Raw genomic sequence first — 25,879 nt, forward strand, 5'->3', positions numbered from 1 at the left:
GAATTGATTTACTTATCGGGTAAAACCTGTTCACTTAGAAAAATAAATGTTCACAGAATTTAGTAAATAATGTAAAGTTGTGTTCATTCCAATCAACCAAATACATGCAAGCAAAACTCGATTTTTTATTTACTTTGCCCATGATTGGGTATTCAAAGCAAAACACAGCTTCACCTCACTTACTGTCAATTTATAAATGGACGTTCACTTACCTATATGAACAGCTTCTGTTTTAGTAAATGTAGCCGTCATCGCTGAATCACAGGTGTCCTATTGTAGCTTGTTTTAGTTAACCTGCCTAATCCTGGGCAATTCACACTTAGGATATGATGAAAATATAAATATATTATCAGAAGTTTTATTTAGTGAGCACCAAATGCCAAAATGATCCAGAACTAGCAACAGCTGAAGTTATGTGCAACTGCAATCAAGGGCTTTTCCGTAAAGAACCCAACTCTGTCCTACATCTGAGGCCGCCCTGCGTCTTCCTAAATGGGATGAGCAGCCTCACTGAGCAATAGGCTCGCTGGAGAAGGAGCCTCTATTTACGGAAAATTGGAAATTTGCACGTAACTTTAGCTGCCTCTATCTCTGTATCCACTGATCATTCTGACATGAATTTTCACAAAACTGGACCCCTCATTATACATTTTTTAAATGATATAATCAGTTTGAATTGCATAGTGAACACATTCCCCCTACTTGCAGATGAATGTTTAATGTTTTTATTGCTGGCATAATTTCGCCCATGCCAACCCTCTCTATCCCACAGGCAATGATTTCCTTCCCAGCAAAACAACACTGCTGCCTTGACTCCCAATAGCCTGCCCACACTATGGGGAAGATTTACTAAAACTGGTGCACTCAGAATCTGGTACTGCTGTGCATGTGTGTCACAGTGCTGACCAATTAGCAGCCATCTAGCCCGTACTGTCATCCGAACAAGAAGAGAGAAATCCGCTTCACAGGTCTGGGGATTTGAAATCCTCGAAGCTTTCTCTTCTCTCCTTGCAGGGATGGCAGTATGGGCTACACGGCTTCTGATTGGTCAGCACCATGACAGTGCTGACCAATCAAAAGTCGTCTAGCCTGTGCTGTTATCCCTGCATGGAGAGAGGAGAAAGCCATGAGGGTTTCAAATCCCCAGACCTGTGAAGCAGCATTTCCTTGTGAGACATCATAGGATCGATGCAGAGAGGTTTCCCGCATCGTTCCTGTTTGAACAAGCCTGGGTTCACACAGGAGCAGTGGGGAAACCTCATGTGATTGAAACAGGAATTGCAGCGCATTCTTTTTGAAACTGCATGCGATTTTTTGCTGTGCAATTTGCATCCATACATTTTGTATTAGTGAAAATTGGACCACAAAATATCGGTTTTGGGAGCATTTTCACGAGTACGAGTGAAAATATTTGGTATCGGCCCAACACCGATACCAATATTGGTGCATCCCTAGCTTCAAACTTGTTTATTTTATTATCACAAGTACTTACATAGCGCCATCAATTTACACAGCGCTTTACATATATATTGTATATTCACATCCATTCCTAACCCTCAAGGGGCATACAATCTAAGGTCCCTAACTCACATTCATACATATATCTCCTAGATTGTAAACTCTAAAGAGCAGGGCCCTCTGTTTCCTCTTGTACCAAATTGTTTTGTAACTGTAATGTCTACCTTCATTTTGTAAAGTGCTGCGCAAACTGTTGGCGCTATATAAATCGTGTATGATAATAATAATGCATATTAGGGCCAATTTAGGTGTCCTTTTATGAAACAGAGATCAGCGGTGATCCTGAGGATCGTTGCCTATCTCCGATCATTAGTGGTTTAGGAAACAGAGATATTCCCCGCACTGCGACTAACCCCCCCCCCCACTGCCATCAACTTAAACAATCTTTTTAATTCTGGGAGCAGGTACCAATTTTGGACAGGCACCCTCTCCTAGGCACTCGGGCATGCACAGTAAGGAGCCAGCAGAAAGTCACATTCGGATTCGTACACTCAACATGGCAGTGCCGGGGACCCGAAGACCAGCAAAGAACTGGCTGGGGTGATGAGGCTTCCCACACTCAACATGGCGGTGCCAGGGACCCAAAGACCAGCAAAGAACTGACTGGGGTGACGAGGCTTCCCACACTCAACATGGCAGTGCCGGGGGCCTGGAGACCAGCAAAGAACCAGCTAGGGTGATGAGACTTCCCACACTCAACATGGCAGTGCCGGGGACCCGAAGACTAGCAAACAACCAGCTGGGGTCATGAGGCTGGGGTCATGAGGCTTCATACACTCAACATGGCAGTGCCAGGGACCCGAAGACCAGCAAAGAACTGGCTGGGGTCATGAGGCGTCCAACACTCAACATGGCAGTTCCGGGGACCTGAAGACAAGCAAAGAACCAGCTGGGGTAATGAGGCTTCACACACTCAACATGGCAGTGCCGGGGACCTGAAGACCAGCAAAGAACCAGCTGGGGTGATGAGGCTTCACACACTCAACATGGCAGTGCTGGGGACCCGAAGACCAGCAAAGAGCCGGCTGGGATGATGAGGCTTCCCACACTCAACATGGCAGTGCCGGGGACCCGAATACTAGCAAAGAACCGGCTGGGGTGATGAGGCTTCCCACACTCAACATGGCAATGCCGGGGACCCGAAGACAAGCAATGAAACGGCTGGGGTGATGACAACACTGGATCCCTAGGCTGGTGAGTACCTGTTTATTAAAAGTTAGCACCTACAGTACTTGTAGCTGCTGACTTTTCATTTTTCTACAAACGACTAGAGTTCCTCTTTAAGCTGATTAAACACTATACAGTTTGATTGTACAATCTCCTTTAGATTTACCAAACCTATGTAATATGAGGACAACTCTTAGATTGTACACTCATTGAGGATTAGATACTGATGTGAAGATAAAAATTATATATTTGTAAAGCGCTGCATAATTTACGGGGCTATATATGTAAGTACCTGTAATAACAAAATAAATAACCCTAAACAATGCTTTCAGTTTGCACTACTACATGGTTGGTGTTAGATCTAAAGGAGATTGCACAACCAGATTGTCCAGAATATGGTCACCTTTAGGTGTTTTTGACACACATTATTCCATTGACACACATTGCTTCATGTTTTAGTACACAATTGCCTGCATATGGAATATATATATATATATATATATATATATATGTATACCCAAACTCCAAAGACATGCTGGTAGGTTAATTGGATCCTGCCCCTAGTATGTGTATGTATGAATGTAAGTTAGGGACCTTAGATTGTACGCCCCTTGAGGGTTATGGGCTGATGTGAATGTACAATATATATGTAAAGTGCTGCGTAAATTGACAGCGCTATATAAGTACCGGAAATAAATAAATATATATATGCATATACAAAAATGCAAAGAAGAACATTCATATATATATATGTGCTTCTTTGTATTTTAAACATTCTTTTTTGTCCATGCAATGTGCAGGTGTAAAGGAGACGTAGCCATGCACTACAAATGCACCATACATGTGTTTTGTGTTGTCACTATTTGTTTCGCTGTGCTTGCTCAATACTCATAAACACAAACCAATGCCACCTGTCCTATTGCTTTTTTAATGCCTTAAACTGCAATGCATAGATGTGAAGCAGCCAAGCAATGAATGGGATTTCTATTGAAAATGCATTTTTATGCAGTAAAACATTTTATGCTTCAGAAAAATAAACCGGTAAGAAGGAACCCTTTGTAATCCGTGGCAGTCCAAACATAAGGAGGAGGAGGCCATTCTGGGCTTTTCTTATAAAAAAAACCAATGCCTATGCCCTGGAAAAAAAGTTGCTGTGTAAACATCCTGTGTTAAATGTTTATGTATACAAATTATATTTATAAAAAAGATCAATTTGTAAACCTGTAAATATAAAATACAATAGGACAAAAGCTGTTACAGTAATCTTTAAAGTGTTACTAAACCCACAACAGTAAAATCAGTCTGTATATGTAGTAAAGCATGCTTGTTATACTCACTGTGGAACCTAATGGGTTAATCCTCTGCATAGTGTAAAAAGGATGTTTAATCCTGACTTCTCTGATCCTCCCCTTCTTCCACAGTCCCCAATCCATCTGCTGATAGAACAGAGCTTTGGGGGGCAAGCTGCACATGCTCAGTTTGGTGTGTATAGAGAGGGTTTTTTTTGCTTGGGAGAGTACATGTGATCAGCACAGGGCCAATCAGCACTATATACCAGAGGGCCCCATACGGCCAACCTGACAGCCCCCCTTGCCCCCCAAAAAAAACAGTTTACTAGGCTTCAGTTATGAATGAACACAGTGAGTGATTAGTACCAATCACTCATTGTGTTCATTCAGGAAAGGAATGTACTAATAAATGTAACATATTTACCAGACCCTTCCTCCACTCTCCATCCTGAAGAATCCTATTGTGTGCTTGTGGCTGCCAGTAGGAAGGAGAGGATGGAACCTGCCAGCAGTGCGGGGTTGGGCGCAAACAGGGGTCCTGGGAAGAATGGGAAAACCTAAGGTGCACAAGAAGGGTGATGGGTGCTGCGTGGGGCAATTACTGGAACCGATCCCCTATATGGCTCTCTCTCTGCAGAGGGAGAGGAGAAGCCAGCTTTCAGCTGCTGCAGAGAGAGAGTCATATAGGGGATCAGTTCCAGTAATCGCCCCCCGCTGTGCCGATCACCCTCCCTGTCCAGATTCGATTCACTCAGCTGCCTGGACCCCACTGCTGGCCTGGACCCCGTACAGGAGGACTGGTGGTACCCCATTATCCACTGCTCTGGTCAGGGGGTCTGCATCCTCCTAGGGCAGAAGGAAAACTCCTCCAACAAGCTTTAACATGTACTTGGCTGGACACTGATAGAAGTCACAAGACTGCTATTTGCTGCTGATGAGAAAATGTATTTAGCAGTTTATATTCACTAAAATAATTGCACTGCTGTGTTCTGTGTACTGCGGGAGACCAGATATAGCGAGTGCAGGGTCCTTGGTTTAGTAACACTTTAATCCCTCTTTACTGCACAGCATCTAGTAACCATTAGGCCTCATTCACGCAGCCGTAAAAAAAAAGGTTTTTTTATTTTTGGATCTGAACACAGCTACTTTTTTTTCAATGGAGACATTCACACAAGTGCATTAAACATGCACTGCATTCAAATTCGTAACACAAAATCCAAACATTTGCACCTGAGGACATACATGTATACCATTGAAAAAAAAAGCAGGACAATTTTTACGCATTAAAAAAAACAGATCTATTTACTGATCATTTACGCAGGAACGTTTGCTGCTTACCTAATGATCTGTAACATTTTACAGCTGTGTTACAACCTTGTGAATGAGGCCTTATAAGTGAGTAATTCATGAATAGGTCAGGGAAGGGGTGTCTATAGAAAACAATTGGGATTCAGCTATCATATCCTTGTACTACTAAGGAATCCTTCTCACCTGTTTTCAGAGTTTGCCAATGCTATCTAATATAGCACACAAATGAGTGTTACCAAACATCACATTTTAGATTGTAAGCTCTTGTGAGCAGGGTCTCCTAAACCTCCTATATGATGGATTGTATTGTAATGATTCTGTCTCTGGACAAACCCTTGTGGTTGTCCTGAAGGTAGATTGATAGGGTGTGCGTGTTAGGCTGAGTTCACACTGATGCGGTATGGAATTTGCAGCGTTTTCTGTGTGAATTCCGCACCGCATCAGAATCGCACCCCATTCATGCGAACTGATACAGGTGTGTATGTTAAGTTAACAACACCCCAAAATCGGTCCCCAAACCGTGGTGCAATCTGCAGAATCGGATTGCATAGGTGTGAATACCCATGCGATCCGATTCTAGTGTGGACCCAAAAACAGGTCCTGCACCTTTTTGGTGCGGGTGCGGTCTGATTTGAGCCATACAAAATGTATGGCTCCAATCGCACCGCACACAAAATCGCATGTGATTTGCACTGGAATGCGGTGCGGTTCCTGTGCAAATCACATGCGATGTACCGCACCACATTAGTGTGAACCTAGCCTCAATGTAACCTACAGAAACCAAGGAAATATTTGGGTTGATTTACTAAAGGCAAATTAACTGTTTACTTTGCAAGAGAGTTTTCCCCAGAGGTTCCCAATCATATGCAAGAAAAAAAATTTCGCTTGAATGTGATCGAATGGTGGAAGTCAAAAGAACTTCACCTCATTCTTTAAGATCTCGGGGGAAAATTCCCTTGAAAAGTGTAACTTCCCATGCAAAGTGAACAGTCTATTTGCCTTTAGTAAATCAACCTCATTGCCTTTACCAGTTTGGCGGTCCGAGTAATGTAAGCAGGTCTATGGCTGGGTTCTGCACACATCCTTGCATGCTCCTTGGGGAGGGATTAGCAAGCAAATAACATGCAGGAGTGCTAACAGGACCAGCAAATATGTGTTCAGCTATCTAATTAGGTAAGTGGAAGGGAAAATTCATGTATCCTTTATAATGATTGTATGCATGACCTATATAGAGGGTCCACTGTGCTGTGGTAGACCTTACAGACTCTATTTAACTAACTTATGTGATGTACTTTTGCTTGTTGCTGAATATTAGCTGCTAAGACACAATTTAGATTGCGGGTGATTCATTCAAGGAATAGTCTTTACACATTGCAAAGTGCATATTCACATTGCAAGTTCACTTCAGCAAATAAGGTGAACTTATGTTCACTACAATCTTCCAATCATGTACAAGAAAAAAAATATTATTTTTTTCCACCTCTCTTGCACATGAATATTCAAAGTGAACACAGTGTCACCTTATTTACTAAATGATGTGAACAAACACTTGGAAAAGTGAGCATTCTCTTTATTAAACAAATTACTAAATCCAGGACCCTGCGTTCACTTTATTTGGTCTCCCACAGTATATAGAACATGGAAATGCAATCATTTTATCCCAACCATGGCACCACCTGCCTGAAGTTTGCATGTTCTCCCTGTGCCTGCGTGGGTTTCTTCCGGGTACTTCAGTTTCCTCCCACATTCCAAAGACATGCTGGTAGGTGAATTGGCTCCTTTATGTAAATTGGTCCTAGTACATGTATGTATGAATGTGAGTTAGGAACCTTAGATTGTACACCCCTTGAGGGTTAGGGACTGATGTGAATGTACAATATATATGTGTAAAATGCTACGGAGTCTTGTTACTTTGATCAATATCACTGGTAAAAGCTTGTAGGAGGGGCTTTCATTCCCCTCTGACTGTCCAATGAGGCTGCATGACCCCTGACCCTCTGACTGGACAGCGCTGATTGGACCTGGGCCCATCATATGCACTCAATAAAAAGAAAATCTAAGAATACACACCAAACTGAGCATGTGCAACTTGCCCCCCCAGGGCTCTGTTCTATCAGCAGTTGGATTGAGGGCAGTAAACGAAGGGTAGGATCAGAGAAGACAGGATCAAACAGCATTTTTACACATTGCAGATTAACCCCATAGGTTCCACAGGGAGTATAACAAGCATGCTTTACTGCATATACTGACTGATTTTACTGTTGTGCGTTTAGTAGCACTTTAAGTGAGCAGTCCATACGTTTTCAGTATCTCAACCCCCAAGTTGTTATTTATGTTAGAAGTCTTTGAGACAAAAAAGTATGATCCTGTGTGGCACTTCAAATGCAAAAATGCACCACAAAATGACTTACCTACTCTATGTGTGAATGGGGCATGCTGGTTTATTGGTAAGGAAAAAATACAAGATTCTTTTACACAAAAATCTCAGCTGTTATGGCAGTGTTTGGACTTTCTTACACCATTGGGCTGATTTACTAAATGAGTTGAGAATCTGCACACAATATATTTAGGCGGATTTACAAAGGCAGCCCATAGATGATTATTTTTTTGTAGTTCAACCAGCGGGTTGAATGAAAAAAGAAAAAAGGCTCAATTCCCCCATCCACACATTCAATATGGATGCGGGAATCCTCTTGCTGTGCCTTTGTATTCTGACAGTGGGGAGACTTCTACGCCATCAGGATATACTGATCAGCACTGCCAGCTATAGCCGGTGGCAGGGCTGTGGATAAGGGGGTACCACCAGTCCTCCTGTACAGGGCCCAGGCCAGCAGGGGGGCCCAGCCAACTGGGTGAATAAGATGTGGGCAGGAAGGGTGATTGGCATGGTGTGGGGCAATTACTGGAACCGATCCCCTATATGGCTCTCTCTGCAGCAACTGAAAGCTGACTCACCCTCTCCCTCTTGCTGGCTTTTAGCTGCTGCAGGGGGAGCCATACAGGGGACCAGTTCCAGTAATTGCCCCCTGGTGCACCTATCATCTTCCCTGTGCATCATACATTTCCCCCTGCTGCCCAGGCACCCCAGTGTGCCCCTGACCCCACAGTGCTGCCGACTTCCCTCCTCTACTTCCCAAGAGCACAGTGGGATCCTTCAGAATGGTGGGTGGGGAAGGACTGGTAAATATGGCACATTTACCAGCCCCTTCCTTTCCTGAATGAACACAATGAGTGATCGGTACCAATTACTCACTCTGTTCATTCTTAACTGAAGCATAGTAAACTGTGTTTTTTTTAGGGGGGGAGAGGGGGCCTGTCAGGTTGGCTGTATGGGGCCCTATAGTTTCTAACAGCAGCCCTGGCCGGTGGAGCCTGATCTTGCAGAAATTTTCCAATGGGGTGGTTGAACAAAAGTCAATCGGTAGATCAACATCTGTACAACCATCCTGCGCATACATGAATTGAAACTTAGCTGGTCCTTGCTGAATTTCGACCCATGTATGTCCAGCAGTGCTGATCAAGTGGAAATTTTCCAACAGGGTGGATGTATAGAAGTCAGTTGGTAAATGGACTTCTGTACAACCACCCTGTCCATATGTGGATCAAAATTCGTGCAGTCCCTGCTGAACCGGCTGAATTTCAATCCAAGAAAGGTCGGCTTAAAGGGTGAAGAATCTTCACACTTTAATGTGAGGCTGAATTACTAAAAGATATGAGAATTTGAGAATGCTCCAACAAAAAAAAGAGTGGAGACCTCACTATAATTATTCAATTGTGTGCAGATGAAATAAGTCACCAGGAATTTGCTTTGTACATGATTGGATAATTGAGGTAAATCTTACCCTTATTTTGTTTGAACATTTTCAAATTTTTTAGTAAATCAGTCTCACATTTATGTGTGAAATTTCCCAACTCTTGTAGTAAATTAGTGTCTATTTATTGTGTGAAGATTCTCAACTCCTGTAGTAACCCAGCCTCAATTTATTGTGTGATGATTCTCAACTCCGGTAGTAACCCAGCCTCTATTTATTGTGTGAGGATTCTCAGCTCCTGTAGTAACCCAGCCTCAATTTATTGTGTGATGATTCTCAACTCCTGTAGTAACCCAGCCTCTATTTATTGTGTGATGATTCTCCACTCCGGTAGTAACCCAGCCTCTATGTATTGTGTGAAGATTCTCAAGGACTGTAGTAACCCAGCCTCTATGTATTGTGTGAAGATTCTCAAGGACTGTAGTAAATCAGCCTCTATGTATTGTGTGAAGATTCTCAACTTCTGTAGTAACCCAGCCTCTATTTATTGTGTGAAGAGTCTTGACTCCTGTAGTAACCCAGCCTCTATGTATTGTGTGAAGACTCTCAACTCCTGTAGCAAACCAGCCTCTATTTATTGTAAGAAGAATCTCGAATCCTGTAGTATCCCAGCCTCTATTTATTGTGTGACAAGTCTCGACTCCTGTAGTAATTCAACCTCTATTTATTGTGTGAAGATTCCCAGCTCCTGTAGTAACCCAGCCTCTATTTATTGTGTGAAGATTCTCAACTCCTGTAGTAAATCAACTTCTATTTATTGTGTAAAGATTCTCAACTCCAGTAGTAACCCAGCCTCTATTTATTGTGTGAAGATTCTCAGCTCCCGTAGTAAATCAGCTTCTATTTATTGTGTGAAGATTCTCAACTCCTGTAGTAACCCAGCCTCTATTTATTGTGTAAAGATTGTCAACTCCTGTAGTAAATCAGCCTCTATTTATTATGGGAAGAGTCTGGACTCCTGTAGTAAACCAGCCTCTATTTATTATGGGAAGAGTCTGGACTCCTGTAGTAACCCAGCCTCTATTTATTGTGTGAGGATTCTCAGCTCCTGTAGTAACCCAGCCTCAATTTATTGTGTGATAATTCTCAACTCCTGTAGTAACCCAGCCTCTATTTATTGTGTGATGATTCTCCACTCCGGTAGTAACCCAGCCTCTATGTATTGTGTGAAGATTCTCAAGGACTGTAGTAACCCAGCCTCTATGTATTGTGTGAAGATTCTCAAGGACTGTAGTAAATCAGCCTCTATGTATTGTGTGAAGATTCTCAACTTCTGTAGTAACCCAGCCTCTATTTATTGTGTGAAGAGTCTTGACTCCTGTAGTAACCCAGCCTCTATGTATTGTGTGAAGACTCTCAACTCCTGTAGCAAACCAGCCTCTATTTATTGTAAGAAGAATCTCGAATCCTGTAGTATCCCAGCCTCTATTTATTGTGTGACAAGTCTCGACTCCTGTAGTAATTCAACCTCTATTTATTGTGTGAAGATTCCCAGCTCCTGTAGTAACCCAGCCTCTATTTATTGTGTGAAGATTCTCAACTCCTGTAGTAAATCAACTTCTATTTATTGTGTAAAGATTCTCAACTCCAGTAGTAACCCAGCCTCTATTTATTGTGTGAAGATTCTCAGCTCCCGTAGTAAATCAGCTTCTATTTATTGTGTGAAGATTCTCAACTCCTGTAGTAACCCAGCCTCTATTTATTGTGTAAAGATTGTCAACTCCTGTAGTAAATCAGCCTCTATTTATTATGGGAAGAGTCTGGACTCCTGTAGTAAACCAGCCTCTATTTATTATGGGAAGAGTCTGGACTCCTGTAGTAAACCAGCCTCTATGTATTGTGTGAAAATTCACAACTCCTGCAGTAATCCAGCCTCTATTTATTGTGTGATGATTCTCAGCTCCTGTAGTAACCCAGCCTCTATTATTTCTGTGAAGATTCACAACTCCTTTAGGCTACAATCACATGGCCCAAAATATGTTACTGATGTCTTAGTTCTTGCATACAATAATACTTGTGTTTCAGATGTGTGAAATGGTCCTTTTTTCTAATACCAGAATGTATGGTATGTGTATACGCATGTCCTCAGATGTAAGTTTCTGGATTTTGCAAAACAGATTTGAACAAAGTGTATGTTTGCACACCTATGTGTCTGTCTGTCTATCTATCTATCTATCTATCTATCTATCTATCTATCTATCTATCTATATATCTAGCTAGCTAGCTAGCTGTGCCAAATTGAACCTTTTGGGGCATGGAGAATCATGTGTTTCTTCAATGCATGTTTTGGAGCATGTGCAGCAAATTAATCAAATGACAAAATGTGCGGCAAAATGCGTGTCTGTTAAATGAATTTGTGGTGTCTATAACAGTGAATGGCACCCAAAAGCAGATTGCGTATTTGACATGATTTTAGTGTGATTTGGAATCATGGACAGAATTGCGCAATCCTGCCCACAGTTCTACATTGCTGAAATATAAATGGGGTCTAAAAGACAATATAGTATAACTATATATATAAAATTATATATATATATATTATATATATATATATATATTTAGTATACACACACATATCTAGTAATTCAGCCTTTCTCAACCTTTTGGACACAGAGGAACCCTTGAAATTACTTTCCAGTGCAAGGGAACCCCTGTCAAGAATCTACAACTATATCAACAATACAGTAGTGTGATAGTCTGTGGGAAGAATGCTCCTTACATTCATGGTCATTTGGAAGAATTACCCCCTTACAGATAGCAAATACGATCAACTGAGTGAGTTAGTTGGAACTTATCTTATGCAGGCCATAGACGGGTCAAACATCGAAAAAAAAAAAGAAAAATCGATCGTTCGGTTGGCCGACGTTATCACCAATGGTAACAAAAATCGGCCGACAGAATCATAGAGTTCACCCCATAACTTCTGTCCCTTTCAGGTCACGGCTCATACGTGGATTTTTTTATCGTTTAAATAATCAGCCGATTTGCCCATCATTGCCGGGAAAATCGGCCGCAAATTTTCCAACATGACCGAAAAAATAAATGTGCAAAAGACACGAAAAACGGCCGACCAATTAACCCACTAAAAGTGTGAAAATCAGCCAACTTTTTTTTCGGACGAAAAATCAGCCGATTTTCGAACCGTCTATGACCGGAATAAGAGGCAAAAATTGATCATTGCTCAAGGAACCCCTAGCAACCTCTGGAGGAACCTCAGGGTTCCCTGGAACCCTGGTTGAGAAACCCTGTAGTAATTATTTATATTAATTTTTATCCCTGCTGGTGCTAATATCAGAAGTCTTCCTCCTCCCATCACAGCAGCTTCTCTGCCAGATTCTCCACCTCTGAGATGGGAAAGCCAGGACAGATATATTTTACAGAGATGGCCAGTGAGATCTACAGATCTCACCTTCAGAAGCCAGTCATCTGTGTACAAGTGAATGACAGAAGGGCTGTGTTCTGTGAGGAGAAGCAGAGAACATGTTCTCAGCTCCTCATCTCAGCTACATAAACAAGTACACATAAGAGATAAGCCCTAATTATTAGGATCTTGACTTTTCTCTCCTTTATAAATGGGCAGCTATGTTATTGTGTGAAGATTTCTACCTCCTTTAGTAAATCAGGTTAAATTTATTGTGTGAGGATTCTCAAGCCCCTAGTACATCAGCCTCAATATGTACTATAATATCTAATGCAGGACAATTTTCTGCGATTTTAGACTCCCTGTGCAAATAATATGAATTGGGCAAGCAGTAAATATTATTATTATTAGTATTATTATTATTATTATTATTATTATTATTATTATTAATAATAATATTATTATTATTTTTAATAATAATATAATTATTATTAGTAGTATTAGTATTATTATTAATAATAATAATGATATATATAATATCTCCAACTGACCCAAATGCCTACCAAAGAATCCTAACTAGAAGCTTTTAATAGTTGCAAAGTACAAATGTGCATACATACCTTATAAACAGTGATGTGCATGGCATTGCTTGTCATTCTCTGTTCTATCTAACAAGGAGGTCTAATAGGCACCTCATCAGAGTAATGCAGAGGATGCCTCTGTCAATTATACTTACTAAGTGGAATTGGTTACATATTACAGGAGCAGAATAATAGAGCCCTCTGTAGGGGGCGTGTCCTGACTCTGACACCTCCTGTTACTACTGAGCTGAAGACTCCTGGTCAGAGAACCAGATTCTTTTCCAGCTCCATGCACACTGGGGCTTAAAAATATACCAGTTCCCTTGGCAGAAAAGAAGAAAACCCTGATATAGAACGTTTTTATACACAGTTTAGGCGAGTTTAGCATTTTTTCTACCAGAAAGCTCCAATCAAAAACGCAGACCAGAAGGGTTTTTTCCCCTTGAACTGAAAATATGCCTTTAATCCTCCTAAAGTGCATGGAAACATAGGATAACACTCAGCTGCTTCTACAGGCAAGACACAAAACTCCTGTAGAAGCAGCAATTTTTAGGCCAGTGTGCATACTTTTTTAAATTAAAGGATTTGTTTTTCGGTTTTTTTTTTTTGTTTTTTTGTCTCACTTCGCCACCATCTGGTTATAATTGCATATGACTTTAACACATTCAAATATCAAAGGTTACAAATGTAACACAGGGTGATGAGTTTTAGGTGAATGATAAATAAATAAAAATAAAAATAAACACTTCACTTGAAGAAGAATTGGTACTGGTAGCTGCCAGAGGTAAATATTCCTCCTTTTAGTATATCCCTCCCCTCCCCCCCCCCCCTTCTCCCTGGGGTCCCATTTTGAAGAGCTAAACTTACCAATTTAATAATCTGGTCCAGTATATGTCGATGAGCAACAGGAAAAGACAGCAGAAAGGGTCTGTGGGATCAAAGCAACAAAACTTGTTACCAGATGATAAAATAGAACTCCCACCTACAAATGTCAAATCACAAGTCCTGGTTAACCTGTTATATGTTCTCTGATTTAGGATTCTCAATATATAACAAGCTCAATCCTTGAAGCAATATCCATTTTGAATTCGTTCAATAGTCTTTGTAAGGAACTCTGGGAGCCAAGACTGGTGAACAAATTGCCCCTTAGTAAATCACTCCCATAGGAAGTGTATGGTAAATGAGTCATCTGTACACTAGTTTCTGTTCAATTCTATCTGGTTCAAGGGAATTTAATAAAGCATAATGAATATAAAAATAAAATAACATTAAATAAAATAATAATAATAATAATAAAATATATATATATAACCTACTCTGATCCAAACTGAGTAGTAAACAATGTGTTTTTTTGTTTTTGTTTTTTGGAAATATGACAATAATAAAAAATTATAAGTTTTAATTATTATTATTAATAATATCAATAATGATAATAATAACTATAATTATAATAATAATTTATATATATATATATATATATATATATATATATATATATATATATATATATATATATATATATATAAACTACTCTGATCCAAACTGAGTAGTAGACAGTATTTTTTTTTGTAAATATGACCACAATAATCAGTTGTAATAAGGTGTTTTTATTATTATTAATATTATTATGATTATTATTAATATTAATAAACAACTATATAAAAAATACATAAACTACTATGATCCAAACTGAGTAGTAGACAGTGTTTTTCTTTTGTAAATTTGACCATAATAATCAATTATAATAAGTATTATTATTATTATTGATAATAATAATACTAAAACTAGTGCACTGGGATCTTTTTTTTTTTAATAATCAAGCATTTGCTCAAATGGTGCATGTATCTGTCCTCCATTGGCATCCTTGATGTCTCTGTTGCTTATCTCGATCCTTTTTTTACACAGTAAGGTGTACTACAGCTACTGAATTACTAAAGGAATAGTTTAGTGTGTTCAGTGTAAATTCACTTATCTTAGTGAATAAAGTGAAACTGTTCTCACCTTAATCATACAATCCTATGCAAGCAATATCAATGTATTTTACTTCTCCTGCAGGTGATTGGATATGCAAAATGAACACAGCTTCACCTTAAAGCTAAGTAAACAGCCTCTACTCCTTTAGTAAACCAACTCCAATGTATAGGATCTATAAATATGTATGGGTTTTGTATCATTCAGAATGTGCCCAAAAATCCATAACTACTTATAAGACTTCCCCACAAGTTTCAGTGTCTTGCCCATTTTTTAAATTATATTTTAATGCAAGGAATATAAAGAATTGTCTTATATGGGTTGCTTTACTAAAGGCAAATAGACTGTTCACTTTGCAAGGGAATTTTCCCTTAGCTTAGTAAAATGGTGAAAATTCACTTTGCAAAGAATGCCCAATGACATGCAAGGGACAACAGAAGAAAAAAAACCCACAAATCAACAGACTTTCACTTCATTTTCTAAAAAAAAAAACATTTCCATTGCAAAATCAACAACCTATTTGCCTTTAGTAAATCAGCCCCATTAAGGTTTAGCTTTTTAGGTTACTTTATGTTGTGGAGTATTTTTGTTTTGTTAATTCTTTTTTAAAGAATAGATATGCCCATCCCATTTTTGATAAATAGCCCACCATTATATAAATGATCACCCATATTCACATTTTATGCAGCCAGGCCCCTGACATGTATAAATATAAAATGAGGCTCCTATTTCTGCTTGTCAGTGGCACAATAAATACAGGATTTATACAGAGGTGTAACGTTATGTACATAATCGTGGATATTCTTTGTTGCAGCCACGTGTTTCCCCTTTGAGTAGTCTTGCGTCCCAGTGATATATATCAAATCTCATATATAATCCTCCTTCAGCCTGTGAGTTACTGGTCTTTAAATATTATTAGCACATATTTTTTAACAGTGTGTAAAACCCTCACAAATCACTGTGACCTGGAAAAGCATGGACCGGTGGCTATATATCGTTTATTACACGTGGCCCTGGCACCAGGCCACAAAACACACATCACGGCCAGTTAATTATTCATTTCCTCGCTGGATTCAAGATAAAAGTTATTACTTAGGAGGAAAAAAATGAGTACTGAGTGGAGATTGTAGAATTGTAACGGATCTGTTCCAATGCTTCCCAATTAAATAACGCTTAATAGAGTAGTAGCGCAGAGTAGAGCAGGCACCCATTATTCAGAGCAGGGATGTTTCTGGTAGAGAAGGTAACTACATGCTCTTATATGTGCTTATATGACTAATATTGTGCCTTTGTTAACCCTTGAGAACTTAGAAAAGTAAGGGTTAGGGTTAAGGTCAGATGGGAGATTACATGGGATAGAATAGTAGCACATAGTAGAGCATGCACCTATTATTCATATTAGAATTTTTTATGGCAGAGGAGGTAGCAATACATGTTCTTATTTGTGCCTGTATGACTAATATTGTGCCTTTGTGAACCCACTTGAGAACTTCGGAAAATTAATACTACGAGGAGATTGCAGAATTGCACTGGATAGAGTAGTAGCGCATACTACAGCTTGCATCCAGAAATGTTTCTGATAGAAGGGTTAACAATACATGTGCCTATATGACTAATATTGTTCCTTTGTGAACCCACTTGAGAACTTAGGAAACTGAATACTACGAGGAGATTGCAGAATTGCACTGGATAGAGTAGTAGCGCATACTACAGCTTGCATCCAGAAATGTTTCTGCTAAAAGGGTTAACAATACATGCTCTTATATGTGCCTGTATGACTGATACTGTTCCTTTGTGAACCCACTTGAGAACTTAAGAAAATGAATACTACGAGGAGATTGCAGAATTGCACCGGATAGCATGCACCCAGAAATGTTTCTGATAGAAGGGTTAACAATACATGTGCCTATATGACTAATATTGTTCCTTTGTGAACCCACTTGGGAACTTAGGAAAAAGAGTACTAATAGGAGGTTGTAGAAGTACATAGGACCTGTTCCAAGGCTTGCCAATTCGCTGGTAGCCCATAGTAGAGCATGCACCCATTAGTCATATGAGAAATGTTTATGGTGGAGGAGGTAACAATAAACGTTCTTATGTGTGTCTATATGGATAATTTTGTTCCTTTATAAACTCACTCAAGAAGTTCAAACAATGGGTACTGATGGGGAATTGCATCGGATAGAGTAGTAGCACATACTAGAGCATGCACCCATTATTCATATAAGAAATGTTTCTGGTAGAATACACGTATCCTTGATGGCTTCTATTGTTTCTTGGAAACCCAATTGAGAACTTGGGCTACATTATACAATTTTCCTTTAGATTTTCCAAAACCATATAACATGAGGTCAAACCTAAACACTTTCAATTTGTATGCAATCAGGAAGACCCTTGTACTACATAGTTGAAGGTAAATCTAAAGCAAATCGAATGGGAACTTTGTATAATGTATGGCCAGCTTTAGAAAACAATCTGTACTGATTGGAGATTGGAGAACTGGAACTGGATAGAGATGTAGCACATACTAGAGCATGCATCCATTATTCATATCAGAAAAGTTTCTGGTGAAAGAGTTAACAATACACTTTCTTATATGTGCCTATAGGGCTAATATTGTTCCTTTGTAAACCCACTTGTGAACTTGGGTAAAAAAAGAGCACTAATGGGAGATTGTAGAACTACATAGGACCTGTTCCAATTCACTAGCAGCACATAGTAGAGCATGCACCCAGTACTCATATCAGAAATGTTTCTGGTAGAAGAGTTAACAATACATGCTCTTATATGTGCCTACAGGGCTAATATTGTTCCTTTGTAAACTCACTTAAGAAGTTAAAACAATGGGTACTGATGGGAGATTGTAGAATTGCACTGGAGAGTAGTAGCACATACTAGAGCATGCACCTATTATTCATAACAGAAATGTTACTGGTGGCAGATGTAACAATACATGATCTTATATGTGCCTATACGGCTAATAAATTGTTCCTTTGTAAACCCAATGAAGAACTTGGGAAAAATAACTACTATTAGAACCTTGCAGAATTACAGGACCAGTCCAATGCTTACCTATTCACTAATAGCACATAGTAGGGCACACATCCATTAAATCTTTCTGGTGGAAGAGTTAACAATACATGCTCTTATATGTGCCTATATCGCTAATAAATTGTTCCTTTGTAAACCCAATGAAAAACTTGGGAAAAATACCTACTATTAGAACCTTGCAAAATTACAGGACCTGTCCAATGCTTACCAATTTGCTAGTAGGACATACTAGGGCATACATCCATTTTTCATATGTTTCTGGTGGAAGAGTTAGCAATACATGTGCCTATATGGCTAATATTGTCCCTTTGTAAACCCAATTGAGAGCTTAGGGAAAATAACTACTATTAGAACCTTGCAAAATTACATAGGACCAGTCCAATGCTTACCAATTCACTAATAGCACATAGTAGGGCACACATTCATTATTCATATCAAATGTTTTTGGTGGAAGAGTTGAAAATGAATGCCCTTACATGTGCCTATGGGGTTAATATTGTTCCTTTGTAAACCCAATTGAGAACTTAGGAAAAGCAACTTCTATTAGAACGTTGCAGAATTACAGGACCAGTACAACGCTTACCAATTTGCTAGTAGGACATACTAGGGCATACAGCCATTATTCATATGTTTCTGGTGGAAGAGTTAACAATGCATGTTCTTATACGTGCCTATAGGCTAATACTGTTCCTTTGTAAGTCCAATTGAGAACTTACTAAAAATAAATACTAATGGCAGATTGTAGAATTACATAGGACCTGTCCCAATGCTTATCAATTCGCTGGTAGCACATACTATGGTAAACTTCTAAATGTTTTTGATGGAAGAGTTAACAATACAAGCTCTTTAGGTGCCTACATGGTTAATGCTGTGCCTTTGTAAACTCACCTGAAAACTTGGGTTAAAATATTATTCATGAGATGGCTACAAGAGAGTAAAAGACCTTTGCAAGGCTTCTGTCAGAGGTCACCTCTCCTGCAGAGGACTCATTGCTGGCCGATCTGTGATTGCTGGCAGAGAACCCCATATATCAGATGTAGGACAAGAACCCAGAGATGGTCAGAGGAGCAGGATCGCCTTGTTCATGCGTCTCTTTGGCAGCTCTTCCAGAGGATCACAGTGCCAGAAGTTTTATGGATGTTCCCTGCTGTTGGCTGAAGGTCTGCCGGGTTGCTTTCATCTTGAGGGCCAGCTAGTCTGGAGGTGAGTGAAAACTCAGTCCAGGAATGTATGGAGGACAGAGGAGCTGATAAAATTCCAGTTCCTAGCAGGACCAGCTCTTCAAAGCGGTGCATCTGGTGGGAGCTACAAGGGCTCTGCTACCCCCCCCTTTAAAATGATAACCTGACTCTGCACTTTCCTGGTGGGTCTAAGAGGAGGAGGGCTGGCTCACACCCACGCTCCATATCAACCAAGACAAAAAAAAACACTACTTGGCTTTATCTAACTACTTCCATCAAAGAACAATCCCCACGTGCTGGCCTGTGGAAAGGTGACCTCATAAAATATCAGGGCCCCTCTGCAAAAATAAGTGCAGGAGACATCCCCAATTTCTGGAGTCCTGGAAAGTTGGATAGAGGCCATTCAAGGGTCTACAATGTTCTACACCCTCCTGGCTGATTTGAGAATACTGGTTGAGGACTAATTGCACATTGGTCACACAACAGATGTTTTAAGGTTGTTTAAAATATACTTGTGTATTTTTTTTTTTTATTACATGACCCCCCAAAAATCAATGTGTCTGCTGTACCCGGCAGCAATTTAAACATGAAAAAAGGCTCACTGGTTAATATTTAACTGGGCTTCAATGTCCTTATTGTAAGATGACTTATTTGTAGGATCTCTAAAGCCGAGGTCATACCCTGACTACATGTTAGGTCTCCCACAAGAGAAAGTATTGACTCAAAAGTCGTTTATTCCCTTTATTTGAAGACCATTATTTAAGCTTCAGTAGGTTTAAGATGAAGCCGGTAGAAATTGTCATTTCCTATTAAAAAGCGACCACTTAGGCGACTTTCCAACTATTTGTTGAGCGGACATTAAAATGAGACTAGGAAATGGTTTCTACCAGAACTTCTAGGATTTGCCATCTAACACTGAGAGTATTGTCTGCTATTTCCTACCAATTAGTGAAAGAAACACTGAGATGGGAAGCAACAACAAAGGTAGCTGAAATTTCTAACAAAAAAAAACTCCATTAATATCAATTTACTTCAATGAAAACTTTGTTTCTTCATCAAGTTGAGGATTTATGATAAAATCAATTACATTAAGGTCACTGAGGACCTTGTGGTTTGTCTCAGATTTCATTCCTGAGCAGATGAACCGCTTGGTAAATATATTCCGCTTTGCTGGAGGCTAGTAGAATCATTCCGAGACTGGGGAAATTTAATGGAAGACCATTTTCTGGGAAAATACTAGGATTTGGTTTCATATTCCTGCTCTAGAGGGATATTTTGTTAAAACAATTCTATATCGATATGTACATATATATATATATATATATATATATATATATATATATATATATATGTGTGTGTGTGTGTGTGTTTGTGTGTGTAAAACCCTGCTCCCTAATGGGAAATGATTGACTTCCTTGAGTTGTTACATTTGTACAATGTATATATATATGTAATTATTGTTATTATATAGTATAAGTATTATATATATAGATAGATGGATGGATAGATAGATAGATAGATAGAAAATGTATTTATTTAACTTAAATAAATAAATAAATAAATATATATATATATATATATATATATATATATATATATATATATACACAAAATAAAGAACAAGGCACTGCAACTCTCCCTCTGTTTCTTTTGTATATTTTATATAAATATATATGAATTTGGATCTCATATATATATATATATGTGTGTGTGTGTTTGTGTGTGTAAAACCCTGTTTCCTAATGGGAAATTGACTTCCTTGAGTTGTTATATTTGTACAATATATATGTTATTATATAGTATAAATATTATATATATATATATAGAGAGAGAGAGAGAGAAAATTTATTTATTTAACCTAAATTCAAAATATATATATATACAAAATAAAGAACAAGGCACTGCAACTCTCCCTCTGTTTCTTTTGTATATTTTATATAAATATATATGAATTTGGATCTCATATATATATATATATATATATATATATATATATATATATATATATATAAAATACAAAACAAGGATCAATCTATATATATATATATATATATAGATATATAGAAAATATTTATTTAACTTAAATAATAAAAAAATTATATATAGATATATATATACATATTTACAAAATAAAGAACAAAGCACTGCAACTCTCTCTCTCTTTTACATATTTTATATAAATAGATATAAATTTGTATATATATTATGTATACATAATAAGGATGATGCATCACAACTCTCTCTCTCTCATTTATTTATTTTTATTTTTTTATTTATAGTCTTTTTATGTTTTGTTTTTTAAATACAAATTTTTGTCTGTTCACACATCTTATCTCAGTATGACTGGGCCCACACCGCTTGGCCCTTGTACATCATCTAAGATAAATCAGGAACAGCCCTTAGCCCTTTTCCACACTTTAGCACTAGGCTGTTCAATATCCGTTTGTTGTACCTTTGCCAAAAGCTGTGGAGGTGACAAATTTAACGGAAATGATGTTTGTAACTAGAAACACAGGATCTCTAAATGCAGTAACCACATGGCTACTTGAGAAATGACTCTTGCATTTTCTGGAATCACAAGGGCATCACAGACAAAAGAAGAGTCCTCTGCCTTCTCCTGGCTATAGGGTTTACTAAGCTTAAACTTTCTTTTACCTCCTCAGTCTACGCACCCTGCCACCTCCGTTCCCCTTCTCCATTAACTCTCCTTTCATTTTCATAGGACGAAACAGTTTTCTGATTACATACGACTCTCCTGCCACCTCCCTCTGTTCATATTGCTCTGTTCATCTTCTCCTTTTCTTATTCCTTGGCCATCAACCTACACTAATATACATCTCCTGTCTACTACTTTCTCTGTTCCCTCTGTTAAATTTGCATTTTTTTTAAGAATAATAAATGTAATGTATAATTTCTATATGTACAAATGTGACAATATCTATCATATTATTTCCTATAACAACGATTGTTATCATTATGGTCATTTATACTCATAATAAGCAAGCATGTACCTATTCAAAAAAACATACTCTCTATGAATATTCTCACAAAAATACATAACTAATTAAAGTTAATAAATATTTGGTGACAATGCATCTGTCTTTAGCACAAAAATAAATAAAAACTAAGAATCCAAGCTTTCTGAATGTATTTGGAAATATAAAAGCGGTGTTGTATGTGATTACAAATACAAAAGATGTATGTTTGAGTTGAGTGTGTAGTATGTGGTGTGTGTTTATGTAGACAGACTATTATAAAAAGTTTGTAGTATTGTGAATGATTAACCAGAGAAATATAATGGTTGTGTATTGTGATGTGATATACCACACTGGGAAATCCAGCTACATTCAGATCCTCTTTGTTCTGTTGTGCTTTGAATGGCTTCAAAATCAGAACTGATAACCTGCCTAAAGTGTCAGTGTCTTGCCAGAATATAACTTTGAGTATACACAATATATAAATATATATATTAGTTTTATTAGTTTTATATATTAGTTTGTCCTATAATAGACAAATATTATATATATATATGTATATATATATATATATATATATTAGTTTGTCCTATTATAGACAAATATTTTATATATACATATATATATATATATATATATTAGTTTGTCCTATAATAGACAAACATTATATATATATATATATATATATATATATATATATGTATATATATATATATATATATATCCGTCAAGTGCATGACAAATATATGAGTTTTTTTTTTTTTTCAGTTATACAGGGTATACATGACCATATGTGAATATATATATATATATATATATATATATATATATATATATATATATATTAACATTTTTTTGTGTCTATAAAACTCTAGTATAAAAAAAATATTGTGTTATTAATTTAAAAAAAATTCTGGCAGACACACTAGCCTGTGGATATCTAAATCCACATAACAAGGAAATGTTTTCTTTATTCCAATGAGCAGGAGGAAATACTATTCATGAATTTTGCTTGCTAAGGTAAAAAAATATATATAATATATTGTAATTTATATATATATATATATATATATATATATATATATATAATGTATATATTTATTTGATGCTACTATTGTTATTATTATTATTAGTAGTAGCAGTATTATCATTATTATTATATTATCAGTATTATCATTATTACATTGTTAGTAGTATTATTATTATTATTATTAATAATAATAATAACCATATTTGTATTATTATCATCACCAATTATCCCTATTATTATATCACTATTAATATTAATTACATAAAAATTAATTGTGAGTATTTACAACTGCTGAAAATTATTTCCTAAATTTCTATCCCTAAAACCCATTAATAAGTAAGTAAACTGCCTTAGTAGCTGGGAGTAATGTAACGATGTGGGGCACATTACTGTATTACCAGCCAATATTGTTCTCTCTCTGCAGCCAACATAAATATTTAATGGCAATCCTAGAGAATTTCTTATTTGACTGCAATCAGGTTTACAGACTGGAGCAGTGATTAAATAACCCATGTCACCTACACAGCTGCACACACCCAATACTCACTGAAATCTATCTATCTATCTATCTATCTATCTATCTATCTATCTATCTATCTATCTATCTATGATATATATTAGCTTTTTGGAATGTGTATGCTGTGATTATTTAAGTTCTAGAAAGAAATGCTCCTTCTCCTGAATGAATGCAGGTACATTGCACTCATGCTTATATTGCACCCCTATGCATGCTATGCTCTCCATACTCTGCATAGTCTCAGCCATAGAAAATCTGGTGTCTTTGTTGTGACAAATGGAATGATGATTGGATGTATGCAGAGCAAATCTCTGGCCAGGTACTGAAAGACAAAACAGGAAGCTTGGTTACATTGTGAAGGTGCCTGAGCCCTGCACTCCTCCTCAGCTATTCTTCCCTAGTTCTGTCGGACCTCTCCTATAGTTATCTCTGTATAAGGGCTGAAAAGTGGAAAGTTTTAATAAACAACAATAGCTCCACCCTTGCATACTTCTAGGGCTGTAATGTGAGAGCCCAGGCTGGTCATGTTCCTATGAGCTGTTATGCTATGGCAAATGAGCCTGGATAGGGGTGGCTGAAAAAAAGCTTAGAAATCTCTCTCCACATTTGAGATTCTCATCAGATGCTGATCCTGAGAAATTATTCCGTGTGGACAGCATCATAAACAACACAACTCTCCCACAAAACACACAATGGCATCAGCAGCACAGTGCTGACACCTCTATTGTCATAAATCAAGGGGATTGTATGGGAATCCTCCTAAAAATCCTGTCTGAACGACTCTGTGGGTATAAACACACATAGAGGACGAATGGGAGGAAATGAAGATTGCTATTTGTCACCATTTACGACAATAACATTAATAAGACACAATAAATTTACATGGACATAGACAGACAGAGGGAATCCCTGCTACTTACAATAATCCAGCCCACGGTGTGGCTCTGATCCCACTTGTTTTATGCCAGCCTCTCTCTCTCTCCCTCTCTCCCTGTGTCTCTGCTCTCTTCTTCTGGATCTGCTATAGGCTGTTCTTTAAGGACAGTTGGATTTCACGTCAGACACAAGGAGACCATGTCTGCGATTTTCCTGACGAATACATATCTATCCTGCAACCTCTGCATTAATTATTTAATGAATCACGTGACAGGGAAGGGGAGGAGGGGGTCTCACTTCCATACACAGAGGACCACTATGACCTTCCACAAAAACATCGGGGTCTCTTTATAGTAAGAGCTGGGAGAACAGGCACCATATACATACACTTACTTTCTTGGCTCCACAGCACCAGCACCAAAAATGACATTCTTTGAGATTAATTTAAAAACAAAATAAATACATAAATAAAAAAAAAATATATAAAAATATATATATATATATACAAAATGTTGCAAAAAATGCTATACACTAGGACACTAGGGTACACATACAATTCATAGGATGTATACACTAAGATACTAGGGTACGCATACAATTCATAGGATGTATACACTAGGACACTAGGGTACGCATACAATTCATAGGATGTATACACTAAGACACTAGGGTACACATACAATTCATAGGATGTATACACTAGGACACTAGGGTACACATACAATTCATAAGACGTATACACTAGGACACTAGGGTACACATACAATTCATAGGATGTATACACTAAGATACTAGGGTACGCATACAATTCATAGGATGTATACACTAGGACACTAGGGTACGCATACAATTCATAGGATGTATACACTAAGACACTAGGGTACACATACAATTCAAAGGATGTATACACTAGGACACTAGGGTACACATACAATTCATAAGACGTATACACTAGGACACTAGGGTACACATACAATTCATAGGATGTATACACTAAGACACTAGTGTACACATACAATTCATAGGATGTATACACTAAGACACTAGGGTACACATACAATTCATATGATGTATACACTAGGACACTAGGGTACACATACAATTCATAGGATGTATACACTAAGACACTAGTGTACACATACAATTCATAGGATGTATACACTAGGACACTAGGGTACACATACAATTCATATGATGTATACACTAGGACACTAGGGTACACATACAATTCATAGGATGTAT

At 37.8% G+C, this 25,879-nt stretch overlaps 1 protein-coding gene across 6 annotated transcripts in view; it reads right to left on the reverse strand.

Annotated features, from left to right (window-relative positions):
- HOXB3 (homeobox B3) overlaps nt 1-25,879 on the reverse strand; it is a 79,492-nt gene that overhangs the window by 16,688 nt on the left and 36,925 nt on the right. For 3 of the 6 annotated variants that reach the window (XM_089674346.1, XM_089674347.1, XM_089674348.1), the window contains exon 3: nt 13,904-13,964. The exons of 1 other annotated variant lie outside the window; for it this stretch is intronic. The gene's annotated coding sequence lies outside the window, so the exon portion shown is untranslated. Of the gene's footprint in view, nt 1-13,903; nt 13,965-18,946; nt 19,345-24,681; nt 24,821-25,879 lie in introns of those variants that run through there. 2 more of the 6 variants (XM_089674350.1, XM_089674351.1) reach the window with 2 other exon arrangements.

The sequence above is a fragment of the Staurois parvus genome, unplaced genomic scaffold, assembly GCF_062004578.1.
Source record: "Staurois parvus isolate SC_StPar_1 unplaced genomic scaffold, SC_StPar_1.0 ptg000151l, whole genome shotgun sequence".
Classification (NCBI taxonomy): domain Eukaryota; kingdom Metazoa; phylum Chordata; class Amphibia; order Anura; family Ranidae; genus Staurois; species Staurois parvus.